The sequence below is a fragment of the Peromyscus leucopus genome, chromosome 8a (genome assembly GCF_004664715.2).
Source record: "Peromyscus leucopus breed LL Stock chromosome 8a, UCI_PerLeu_2.1, whole genome shotgun sequence".
Taxonomy (NCBI): Eukaryota; Metazoa; Chordata; class Mammalia; order Rodentia; family Cricetidae; genus Peromyscus; species Peromyscus leucopus.
Window position 1 is genome coordinate 33,596,860 of NC_051085.1, and position 12,077 is coordinate 33,608,936.

The following is a 12,077-nucleotide window of genomic DNA, read 5'->3' on the forward strand; positions in this document are numbered from 1 at the left end:
AGAGACCCACAGAAGTCTTCATACTTAGAAATAATGATCTGGAAGAACTGAGTCCACAGAAGATTCACTTAAAATGGCCCATAACTTTGCAAGGCTGCCATAGAGACATAAATTTGAACTTCTGTGAATCTTTGCTGTGGTTTGGATGTGGATCATCTCTGCCAAAATTCATGATGAAATTTGATTCACAATATAATGGTGTCAAATGATGATGGGAGATTTTGAAGGTAATGACATCATTAAGAGGGATTAATGCTTTTTTTTTATTTACATGATTTATTTCCAAAAGAGCAGCTGGTATACACCAAGATTGCCTGACTCTTGTGTTTTATTTCTTCCTCATGACCCACCAACTCTTCTGCTTCCCATTTGAATTGAAGCACCCATATCCTGAATGGCATCTTGGGTTTTCCAGACCCCAGAGCTAAAGCCACGAGAAGCACCTATTTTAATAAATTAACCAAATCCCAGTGTTTTGTTACCAATAGAAAATGGACTAGAACAATCTCACAGTTGCTTTTTGTTTTTTCACCCCGCGCGCATCCTAAGAGTCACTAAATTTTCTGGCCAGCCTGTAATTTTCTGGAATTTTATCACCACTGGATGAGCTCTTAGTTTCTCTTAGCTTCTGGATGCCCAACTTAGGTGTCAGTTGGCCCCTCAAAATTTCCCCGTGGTTACGTGTTCAATTACTTCCCAAACCATTCACTTTAAGCAGGACACAACCTTGAGCCTTGTAGCTCCAGTTACGTTCACTTGCCAGCTGGGTGTGTGCGTCTTCACTACTAACTTCAAAGACCTGTGCATGTTAAGGGTTAATGCCACAATGTTTAGAAACCAGCACCCCTGCACCTTTTAGATGGTGGCCATAGTTGCTACATTTCTGCTGGTCACCCTGCCACAGAGGGCCGTGTTTATCATTACTATAGTAAAATCCCCGAGGCAGCTCAACTCTACAGGAAATAGATGTATTTAGCTTATAGCTTTGGAAGCTAAAAGGAAAATAGTACATCTCTAGTGATGACCCCATGGTGGGGGGAGATCATATTGCTGTGATTTCATAATCCTTTTCAAGCTCCCAGGTGATTGTAAGGACCTCTTAAAGGTACCACCTCCAAGCGTTACCTGGGGATCAAGTTTTCAATATATGAACAAATAATTTATCTGTTTTCTCTTTTAAGTCTCTACTCTGGCTGATTGTCAATAGCTTTGGACCCCAAGGTAGGTGTCAACTCCAAACCAATGCTTTCAAGTCCTCAAAGTGTTGTAGTAATTTCCCATCTCTGAAAGGCATTGCTGCTGTGGAAGATGAATAGAGGGCCCTTTGGGAAAAGCTAGGAGAAGAATCCATTATATGTGTGCCTTTGTCTTAAGGTCCTGGACATTGATGGATATCCCCTGGGGAGAGAGAGAGAGAGACAGAGACAGAGAGAGAGAGAGAGAGAGAGAGAGAGAGAGAGAGAGAGAGAGAGAGAGAGAAAGTTTCTCCTAGTTGAACAGCACTACTCTAATTATTGAAGGAAATACAGTGGTGTATAGATTTCAGATGAAGAGAGCTATTAAAATCAATTGTTAAAAACACATATAGCTGTTTAAGCTGACACAACAAATTTATTATTTCCTTAAGTGTGCATATGGCAGTACTTTTGAGCTGGTCTAGTGACCTAGCATTCATTTCCAGCACACTTTCTGTGTTTTTTTTTTTCTTTAGGTATGTTGGTAGAATCCTTAAATTATTTGACTCTTTAGTCTGACTGTCCCTTGACAATCACACTCCTGGTTGGTTTTGGACTGAGTTATGTAGCTTAGGGGCAATGTGGAGTCATGGAGGTAGAGCTTGAGTATACCAGTGTCTCCTTGTAAGGCAATTGCATCTGGTGGTGTGGAAGATGTATTTTATGCTCATCAAATGTCCATATGTCCTTTAACTTTTGGTCTCATGACAATGACAAGGGGTAATGACAACAGATAAAATAATAACTGACATTTTTAGGCAGAGGCATTCAGAAATGGCTTGGGATCCCCCCTTTTTCTCTCCCCATGACAGCCACTATGTGTCTCAGCAAAGTAGCAGCAGGATGACGAATCTTCCACCACCACTAAGTTCCCTGTCAATCCATTGAACAGAGCAAATGGCAGAGAAATACAGCTTTGTTTGTTAGACTTGTGGCTGTTACTGTGTCACAGATGACGCATTTTCTGACTTAACCCAGTGAAAGGTGATTAGGGTTTCCAATTATGGACATGTGACCTAAGAGAGGGTGGGTATTTGCTGACAGAGGGGGTACTTCATTCCTAGAAGATATAGTTCATATTTTAAGCAAGCATCTTCCTACAAAGGCAACCAACATTCGTCTTTCTTTTAGTAATGAAGTCCTTATTACTTTCAAGTATAAGCAGATTTGATACATAATCTTAGGTGCCTAAACTCAAAGATTTGCTTCTGATATCATCCCTAGTACAAAATAATTTAGATTAGAGGAAAGTATTCTCATTTATACAAATTTGTTTGTAAACAATTCTGGGAAAAAGTGGTCTCCCAGCTTTTAGAGTCTTCTGTGCCATGGGTAGGATGGCATTAGTATTTCAACAAACATTTTTCTTCAGTATCTGTGTAAACATGTTCTGAATTCCTGGTGTGTACTTTTCTGCCTCTAAAAATGTGGGAACCACAGGAAAAATCTTGTGGGCTTTGAGTAGCTTTCAGATATTAAATGATTAATGTACACAGTGAAAATGATTGATGTGGAGAATACCTTTGTCTAGGAACATAACCATTTTATGCTTAGCATTTCTCAGCAATTATAGAATTGCCTGATTCAGTTCTGGGTTTACAGTGCAGTGAATAGAGCCTGGAATATAATAGGTGTTTACCAGAATTTTGTGGAGTAACTGAATATGTTAGGATTCACTTCAGCAGTTTAGTCCAAAATATGAATATTGAGAGACTACTGGGCTATAATTTAACAAAAAGAGATAATTTTTAATAAATAATGTTGGACAAAATTTTATAAGTTGAAATTCAGAACGTGTTTAAGCATAGCAACCAGAACATAGAAGAAGCAAAAATGGCGGTACCTGATCTAAGTCTTGAAATCCTGGTAGGGATTGTTAAAGGTAAAGTAGGATAGGAAAAGAAAGCATTGCTCTAGAAAGAAGTGACATTCTAATTGGGAAAAAATGGTTCAGGACTCATTCACTGGGGAGTAATGTAGGAAGGAGTCAGTCTGATGCCAGCAGAAGCCAAGTCAAAGCCATGGAGATGACCTAGACCTGACTATTGCTCAGCCTACTGGTAGATGCTTACTTTTTAAAAAAAAAATCGTGTGGTTCCTGTGATGGACGGAATGTTCATGTTCCCTCCTAATTCATAAATTGAAATGTAACCCCAATCTGATGATATTAAAAGGTGCACCCTTAGGGGGTAATTACACAACGAGTTTGGTGTTCTCATGGATAGCATTAGTGTTCATACAAAAGACATCCCATGGCTTCGCTTGCTTTCTGCCCTCCACAAGAAAATGTGAGAACCCATAAAACCTGGAGGATAATTCTCACCAGAAATCACCCATGCCTGTACCACAATGTTGGGATTCTGCTTTCCAGAACAGTGACAGGTACATATCTGTAGTCTGTAAGTCCCCATTTATAGGACTTTGAATTTACTATGGTCACTCCTCTTGTCTCTAATAATAAAGTCCTGATTTGAATGTCAATTATATAACCAAGGAAAAGTAAAATGATGTCAGTGTGAGTTTTAAATCTTCAATGATTATGTAAGCCAGGCAGGGAGAACATTGTACATTTTCCTTGCTTGTGAACTTTGATAGAGGAAATTTCATAAAGTACATCTTTGTATTACAGCTTAATATCGACAATTGTTCAAAAGTGTCTGCTATCTCTAATGGAGAGCCATTTGAAAGCACATTTAAAACCCAGCAAAGACTTGCATACTCAGTTTGCATTTTGATGCTTAGAACAAGCACAGCAGACAATGCATTGGAGACTGTGACACACATACTAATGTTTGTGAAAAGCCTATGGATTCTGAGTTCCCTTGCCTCTTTTTTATTTTTAGGTTACTTCTTGGAAATGATGCATGAGAAAGAAAGCCCAAAGCCTTACAGGCTTTCCCTTGTAGCTATGCTCCCATTCATTTAGGTTTTAAGGTCTTGCAACTGTGACTAATCTGGGTCACCCTTGTCACTTCCTAATTGAATCATAGGTGACTGTAGTTTCTCCAGCTTCTTGGATAAATGGCGGGTCTCACACCAGATATGGTAGGTGCCAACCTGAAGCATATTGTATTAGTGAGTCACAGTGCTGAAGACAGCCATGAGGGAGAGTTACCAAGATTTCAGACTTAGTTTCTTATGTAGCATCGATAAGAAATAATCAATACAACAGGGTCAAAAGATAAGGAGGGATGCATGGATTTCCCTGGGAAGGGGAAATAGATGAGATCTCATGGGTAAACTGGGGGTGGGGTGGGGGGATGTGGCAGAGGGGAGGGGGTGGGGGAAGAGGAACATGAGAGATCTGGTGGTTGGTCAACTTGAGGACATGACGGAGGGTAGAGGAGAGTAATGAAAGAGATATCTTGATAGAGGGGGCCATTTTTGGGTTCGGGAGAAACCTGGTACCAGGGAAACTCCCAGGAATCTGCAAGGATGAACCCAGCTAAGACTCCTAGCAATAGTGGAGAGGGTGCCTGAACTGGCCCCCTCCTATAATCAGATTGATGAATACCCCAATTGTCAACTCTTAAAGAGCCTTCATCTAGTAATTGAAGGAAGAAGATGCAAAGATCCACAGCCAGGCACTGGGCTGAGCTCCTGGTGTCCAGTTGACAGTGAGGAAGGAGGGACTGTATGAGCAAGGGGGATCAAGATCATGACAGGGAAACCCACAGAGAAAGCTGATCCCAGCTCGTGGGAACGCAAGGACCCTAGACCAACAGCTAGGGAGCCTGCATGGGACCAACCTTGGCTCTCTGCATGTGGATGACAGTTGTGTAGCTTGGTCTGTTTGTGGGACCCCTAGAAGTGGGATCAGAACCTGTCCCTGGTGCATAAACTGGCTTTTTGGAACCTATTCCCTGCAGTGATGCCTTGCCGGGCCTTGATGCAGGGGGAGGAGCTTGGTCCTGCCTCAATGTGATATGACATGCTTTGTTGACTCCCATGGGAGGCCTGTCCCTTTCTGAGTGGAGGAGGAGTGGGTGGAGGGATAGATGGGAGGTGTGGGGCAGGGAATGGGAAGGGAGAAGGGAGGGGAAACTGTGGTTGGTATGTAAAATAAATAAAAAATTTCAGTAAAAAACTGAAAAAAAAAGATATTTTTTGAAGGGCTCATTTTCTCCAAATGATAAATTAATACTAAAAATGGAATATATGAAAGTGTGTAAAATGAGAAAAAGGAATCAGATGTTAGCAAAGTTGTTGGTTGAGAGTCTTTGTCTGTATTAAACTCAGGAAGTTCACCCACCAGGCACCCATTGATCACTTAGGAAAGTCCCACTGTCTTTTGAAGTGTTGACCACCAGGATCCCGAACCCTGTTTGCTAGTTTCTAGTTTGCTATTTCTGATCTTATTTCACAGAAGGTAAAGTGGGACAGCTTGAAACAAGATCAGAAACGGGATGAGTCATCTGGCTTCCTTGTCCTGATCAATTCTCATCAGATTTGCAGAGAGGGACTGGAGCCTGGGCAGAGATCTCAAGGCTGCTTGCTGCCAGCACAAAATTTGTGTGACTCGGCAATCTATTAGCAGTGACTTGTGTTTTCCATGTTTTTGTTTTCGTCTGTGTGAGGTCATATATTTTAAATTCCCCAACTCCTTGCTGTCTTATATTCTTCAGCGTGTATTTTTGCATTGTCATTACATTTTAATTAATAGATTTACTTGTAATTGTATATTATTACATTTCATGGCTATGTGATTTTTTTTTTTTAAATTTCCTTTTTGAGACAGGATCTTATGTAGTCCACGTTGGCTTCAAACTTGATATGTAGCCAAAGTTAACTCATCTTTCTGAGAGGTATTGGAAAGTGAGGTCTCAATTTGGGAGTATAGGAGTGTGTCACCATGCCTGGTTCTGTGTAATGCTAATACTTCATGTACATTTTATCTCAAATGAGCTGTGTCTCCAGTCCCATGATGTTCAATAGTTTACCTTTCTATTTTATTTTTTTATATTGCTAGATATTAATTTTTGTTTTCGTTATCTTAATTCATGATGTGATGATTACTTTAGTGTCTAAGGCTTTTGTTGTATTTAGGGTTTTGTTTTCAGTGGTGTGCTGAGAATAAAATGAATTCTTACATTACAGGATAAGGCTGTTGAATAATTACTAGAAGTCTCACCTGAAGGTGACATAACAACTCATGTGCTAAACTCAGTGATGAAAATTACATCTTTATACTATAAGGAATTCATTACAAAAAAAATCTCACATCACATTCTGTTGTCACACAAATCAAAGTGTGCCTTCGGTATTACATGTCATCCTCTGCCATGAGTCTTGTCTTACTTTGTATCTTTCTTTGGTAGTAGATCACCTGCTGTAGGTAATCATACACTCGGGGAGGAATCATTTTATAGAGATCAAAGGTAGCCCACTCTTCTGTGAGACCCTTCCCAGTGGCTTTCTGACAAAGTAACTTCTTCCTCAACGTTCTCAACCTACTATACATCTGTATATTTGTCTTAAGAGATGAACGATAATTTAGAATGTTTAAAAATAAATGTTGCTGTTACATTTCAATCACTGTTTTCATTAATTCACGTATTCCAAGAATATATATTAATGAACAAGACTCATAATATATTATGAATTTGATTAATTATATCACTATGTTGATTAATGTTTGAGTTATGTGCATAGTCCTACAATGACATCTGGCTGAATGTTGTTTTATATCAATTCATATGTTAATTTTAGGTAGGTAGAGTTTTACCATTAAGACATAATGGTACAGGAAAGGTTTAAGAGGAAGAAGGATGGGAGGGCAAGATAGATAAAGGAATATAAGGAAGAATAATTAACACTACAGACATTTCAAAATGGTCATATGAAAACCTGCTACTTTAGAAGCTCCTAAAATATGTACAAACACATATAAAAAAGTTAAAATAGAGTTACCCTATAATGATACAACTATGCCCCTGCTATATACCACAGAATAACAAATAGAAACTCCAGTGTCAGGATTGGGTTGTCTCTTTTGGAGGTACTAGAAAGTGAGGTCTCCTTGACACCCAAACATTACAGGCTAGAGCCAGTGCTCTTGGTTATCCTCCAGAACTTGATGGTAAGATCCTATTGCTGAAGACACTGGCTAGGAGTCACAAAACATGGAGAATTCAAGCTCATACTTACCTGGAAAGCTTCATCTCTGCTTAGGTAGCTTTCATAATGCTAGAAGGTGCTATACACACAACCAGAGGAAAACAAGGATCACCAAATCTCACCCAGCTGTGAGCCTTCCAAGTTATATCAATTAGTCTGGCAAGACATGCCTATTGGTGAAATAGTGTCCCTGAAGTAATCAACTACTTTTGATTAGATTCAATGTTTGCATCACAAGTTAGAACCCATACCTGAAATCATTACCAGGTCCGAGAAATTGTGGCTAAATGGGTCATAGGCCCTAGGGGAGAACCCTACCATTATCACTCTGCTTAAAGAACAAAGTACTAAACTGAATCCTAATGACTTATCATTAAACCCAAAGATTTGTCCTCATCTTTTTTTTTTTTTTCAGTAGATTGTGATTAACACAGAGACCCCCAACTGGCTGAGGTGCAGAGAATAAGAGACTGTGGAAAATTCAGCCCTAAGCCAGACATCTATATTATACTTCTTCCTTCCAAGGCTCAGAAATCTTTGCATACAAGGGAAGAGAAAGATTTTTAAGAACCATAGGTAGTAGATGAGCACAAGGAAACTGTTTTCTGGATGCAGTGGCTGTACATATGAATTCATAGCAGTTGAGACAACGTGCATAAAATTTGTAGAAGACAGAATTCCAGCATTAAGAGTGGAGGTAGGCTTGAAGTCCACACCTCTCTAAAGAGCTGTTGGCCATCAGCTGCTGAGAGAGGGAGAACCAATTTTCCTTAAGTACAGCTTTTGGTCCGTTGACCACCCTGTAGTGAAATTCACTCATCTAAGAACATATGGGCATCCCAAACTGCACTGGATGGATATTTAAAAAGGGGACACAAAGTGGTGTAGATAAGGAAGGTAGAAATGAACCTGGGAGAGGTTGGTGGAGGGATGAATATGATCAAAATGCATTGAACAACATTATAAAAGAACTAACCAAACACAAGAATAAATACTTTAAAAATAAATATGGGGCCTATGCAGGGACACTTTGCTCAGCCTGGGAGGAGGGGACTGGACCTGCCTGGACTGAATATACCAGGTTGAGCTGAATCCTCAGGGGAGTCCTTGCCCTGGAGGAAATGGGAATGGGGGGTGGGCTGGGGGAGGAGGGCATGGGGGCCCGGGAGGAGGGAGGACAGGGGAATCTGTGGCTGATATGTAAAATTAAATCAAATTATAAAATAAAAAAAATTTATTTTCTGCTATATAGGAAATTGGAACAACTGATATAATAGAAATAAGGACTTTGGTTTCATAATAGCATTGAATGAAATTTCTATTAAAAATGACAGTCAATGTTGGAGAGGATGTGGAGCAAAGGGAACACTCCTCCACTGTTGTTGGGAATGTAAACTTGTACAACCACTGTGGAAATCAGTATGGCGGTTTCTCAGAAAATTAGGAATCGAATTACCTCAAGACCCAGCCATCCCACTCTTGGGCATATACCCAAGAAATGCTGATTCATACCATAAAGATACATGCTCAGCTATGTTCATAGCAGCACTATTTGTAATAGCCAGAACCTGGAAACAACCTAGATGCCCGTCAACGGAAGAATGGATGAAAAAAATGTGGTACATATACACAATGGAGTACTACTCAGCAGAGAAAAACAATGAAAGCATGAAATTTGCAGGCAAATGGATGGAACTAGAAAAAATTATCCTGAGTGAGGTAACCCAAACCCAGAAAGACAGTCATGGTATGTACTCACTCATAAGTGGATTCTAGATATAAAATAAAGAACAATCAGACCACAACCCATAGAACCATGGAGGCTATATATATAGCATGGAGGTCCCTAGGACGACTGTGGCTTATAATAAATTTTGGTTTTACTCAATTATTGAAAAAAAAATAGCCAAATGAATGGAAACACATGAACTATGAACCAAAGGCTGAGGGGCCCCCAGATGGATCAGGCCCTCTGAATAGGTGTGACAGTTGATTGGCTTGATCAGTTTGGGAGACAACTAGGCAGTGGGACAAGTCCTGTGCTCATTGCATGAGTTGGCTGTTTGAAACCTGGAGCTTATGCAGGGACGCTTGGCTCAGTCTGGGAGGAAGGGACTGGACCTGCCTGGACTGAGTCTACCAGGTTGATCGTAGTCCTCAGGGGAGGATTTGCCCTGGAGGAGGTGGGAATGGGGGGTGGGCTGGGGGTAAGGGGAGGAGGTGGGAGGGGGGAGAATATGGGAACCTGTGGCTGATATGTAGAACTGAATGGTATTGTAAAATAAAATTAAAAAATATCAATTTTGGTAATTATACTTAATATAGACAAGGAATAAAAGAAAATTATGGCTTCATGGATGGCTGCAACTTATCCTTGGATAGGTGTGATAATTTGAATGTAATTGACCCCCCATAAGCTTATCGGGAGTGGCACTATTAGGAGGTGTGGCGTTGCTGAAATAGGTGTGGCCTTATTGGAGGAAGGGAAGTGTGTCACTGTGAGGCTGGGCTTTGAGGTCTCCTATGCTCAAGCTATGTCTAGTTCAGTTCACTTCCTGTTGCTTGAAGGTCAGTATGTAGCTCCTTCTCCACTCTCAGCTCTCTCAGCACCATGGCTGCCAACATGCTGCCATGTCCCACCATGATGATAACAGACTGACCTCTGAAACTGTAAGCCACCTAATGAAATATTTTCCTTTATAAGAGTTGCTGTGGTAAGCCGGGCGGTGATGGCGCACTCCTTTAATCCCAGCACTTGGGAGGCAGAGCCAGGCGGATCTCTGTGAGTTCGAGGCCAGCCTGGGCTACCAAGCGAGTTCCAGGAAAGGCGCAAAGCTACACAGAGAAACCCTGTCTCGAAAAACCAAAAACCAAAAAAAAAAAAAAAAGAGTTGCTGTGGTCATGGTATCTCTTCACAGCAATAGAAACTCAAAGACAATAGGTAAGAAAAGTGACTTGTATATATTTATACAAATATAATATTCACACATATATGTGTGAATACATGAATGAAGATAAGGAGAAAATGAAGGAGACAAAAAAATTGTTAAATGTCAATATTTGGAGGAATTTATTCATCTGAGTTCTTTGTTTTGGGATCATTCTTCCAATGCTTATATGAATCTCAAATAATTTCAAAATTGAAAACTCACAGAAACAGCAATAAATGAACTAGAAAAAACTCTTCTCCATTGAAAATTCCCTGTACTCATTTGGTATAATTTTAATATTGATTTAATAATTTTAGTATAAAGAACATCTTGAGTGGGGCCTTTATTTCTAAGTTTTGTGCTTCCTCAGTTGTATAAACATCACTATAAAACATTTAAATGAGATATGGTAAAAGTAAAGCTGAAATTAATCACCTGGTTCACTTGTAATCTGTGCTCTGCAGACTAATTATATATTCAAAAGCATTGTAATGCATATTTATAATGAGTATCACTTACCATGAATCTGCATTAGTCTTTGTTCAAGTCAATGTAATGATCATTTACCAAAATCCTGAAGATCCAAGATGCTCATTTCTTATTGATTTCCACATCAACTTGTATGAAACACTATATGAATAATCATGGTTGATGTAGACTGTTCACTGGCTTTTATGGAGTATTTCCAGTTTTCTGGGAATGACTCGCATGACAAGTGACAGCTGTCGTTTAGTTTCAAGGTGCTTTCTTAAGATTGAATAATAAAGTTGGAGCAAGACTGGCACTGGGCCAGGCTTTCAGTAGGCTGTCATGTTCCGCCTTCCAGATGGGGAGAAGGGCACAGCTGACCTGGAGGAGTGAGTGCAAGAAAGCCATTGGGCACCTCCCTGCCATCGTCCTCCCCAGCTGTCATCTCAGCTGCAGGACAGTCAGTCAGTTATTTGGGGATGTGCAGTCATTTAGAGGACACTTCTCCCAGGTTCATCTCAGGATGGCTCTGCAAAAGCAGGCAACTCTTGAAGCTGGAAGACCATGTGCAGTGCGGCAGCTGGCCACCGTGAGAGGGGAGAGGCTTGACTGTGTTCATTTGGCAACCATGGCACAGGGATGTCTGGTGTCAGCAGACTTCCCGCTTCTTTCTCATCACCACCTTAGTTTAGTTTGACACTTAAGGATTTCATCCATCCTGAGTCATGCCACCCACAGCTAGGGAGTGCCAGAGGATCAGCTATGCACTGTCCACCATTAGGCTTTTGTCTTTACCTGTTCATGGCTTTGTTGTCATGCTTAGGAACGAGGTCTTTGATGCTCAATTAAGGAATAAAAACATCATCTCCTAGTTTTTAACGTAAATCCTTTAGATGCCAGTTGTCCACAGCTCAATTTCCAACTCTTCCTTCTACTCCAGTTCCAATACCTTGGACAAGTGTTTAAACTCTTTTATCCTGAGCCCCACACTCACCAAACGATAATAATGAAAACAACAACTATGATTCCTTGCTGTATTAGATTTTAGAGTGAATAGCCTAAATAATTCAGGAGAAAACAAAGGCTATACTAACTTGAGAATTTTAACACCTCTATCACATCGCAAAGAATTTGGATACTTGCCAGATAATGAGTGGTGCAGAATCACACAGGAAGGAAGAATTCATTCTCTTGGCAGGTTATACAGTAGTGTGCCTACTTATCAAGATAAACACAGCTGCCATTGCCCCTTTCTTGCTTCTCCTTATCACACACTAATATGTACTAAGGAGATGATCCCTGGCCAGGTGTAACCACGTGGAAAAT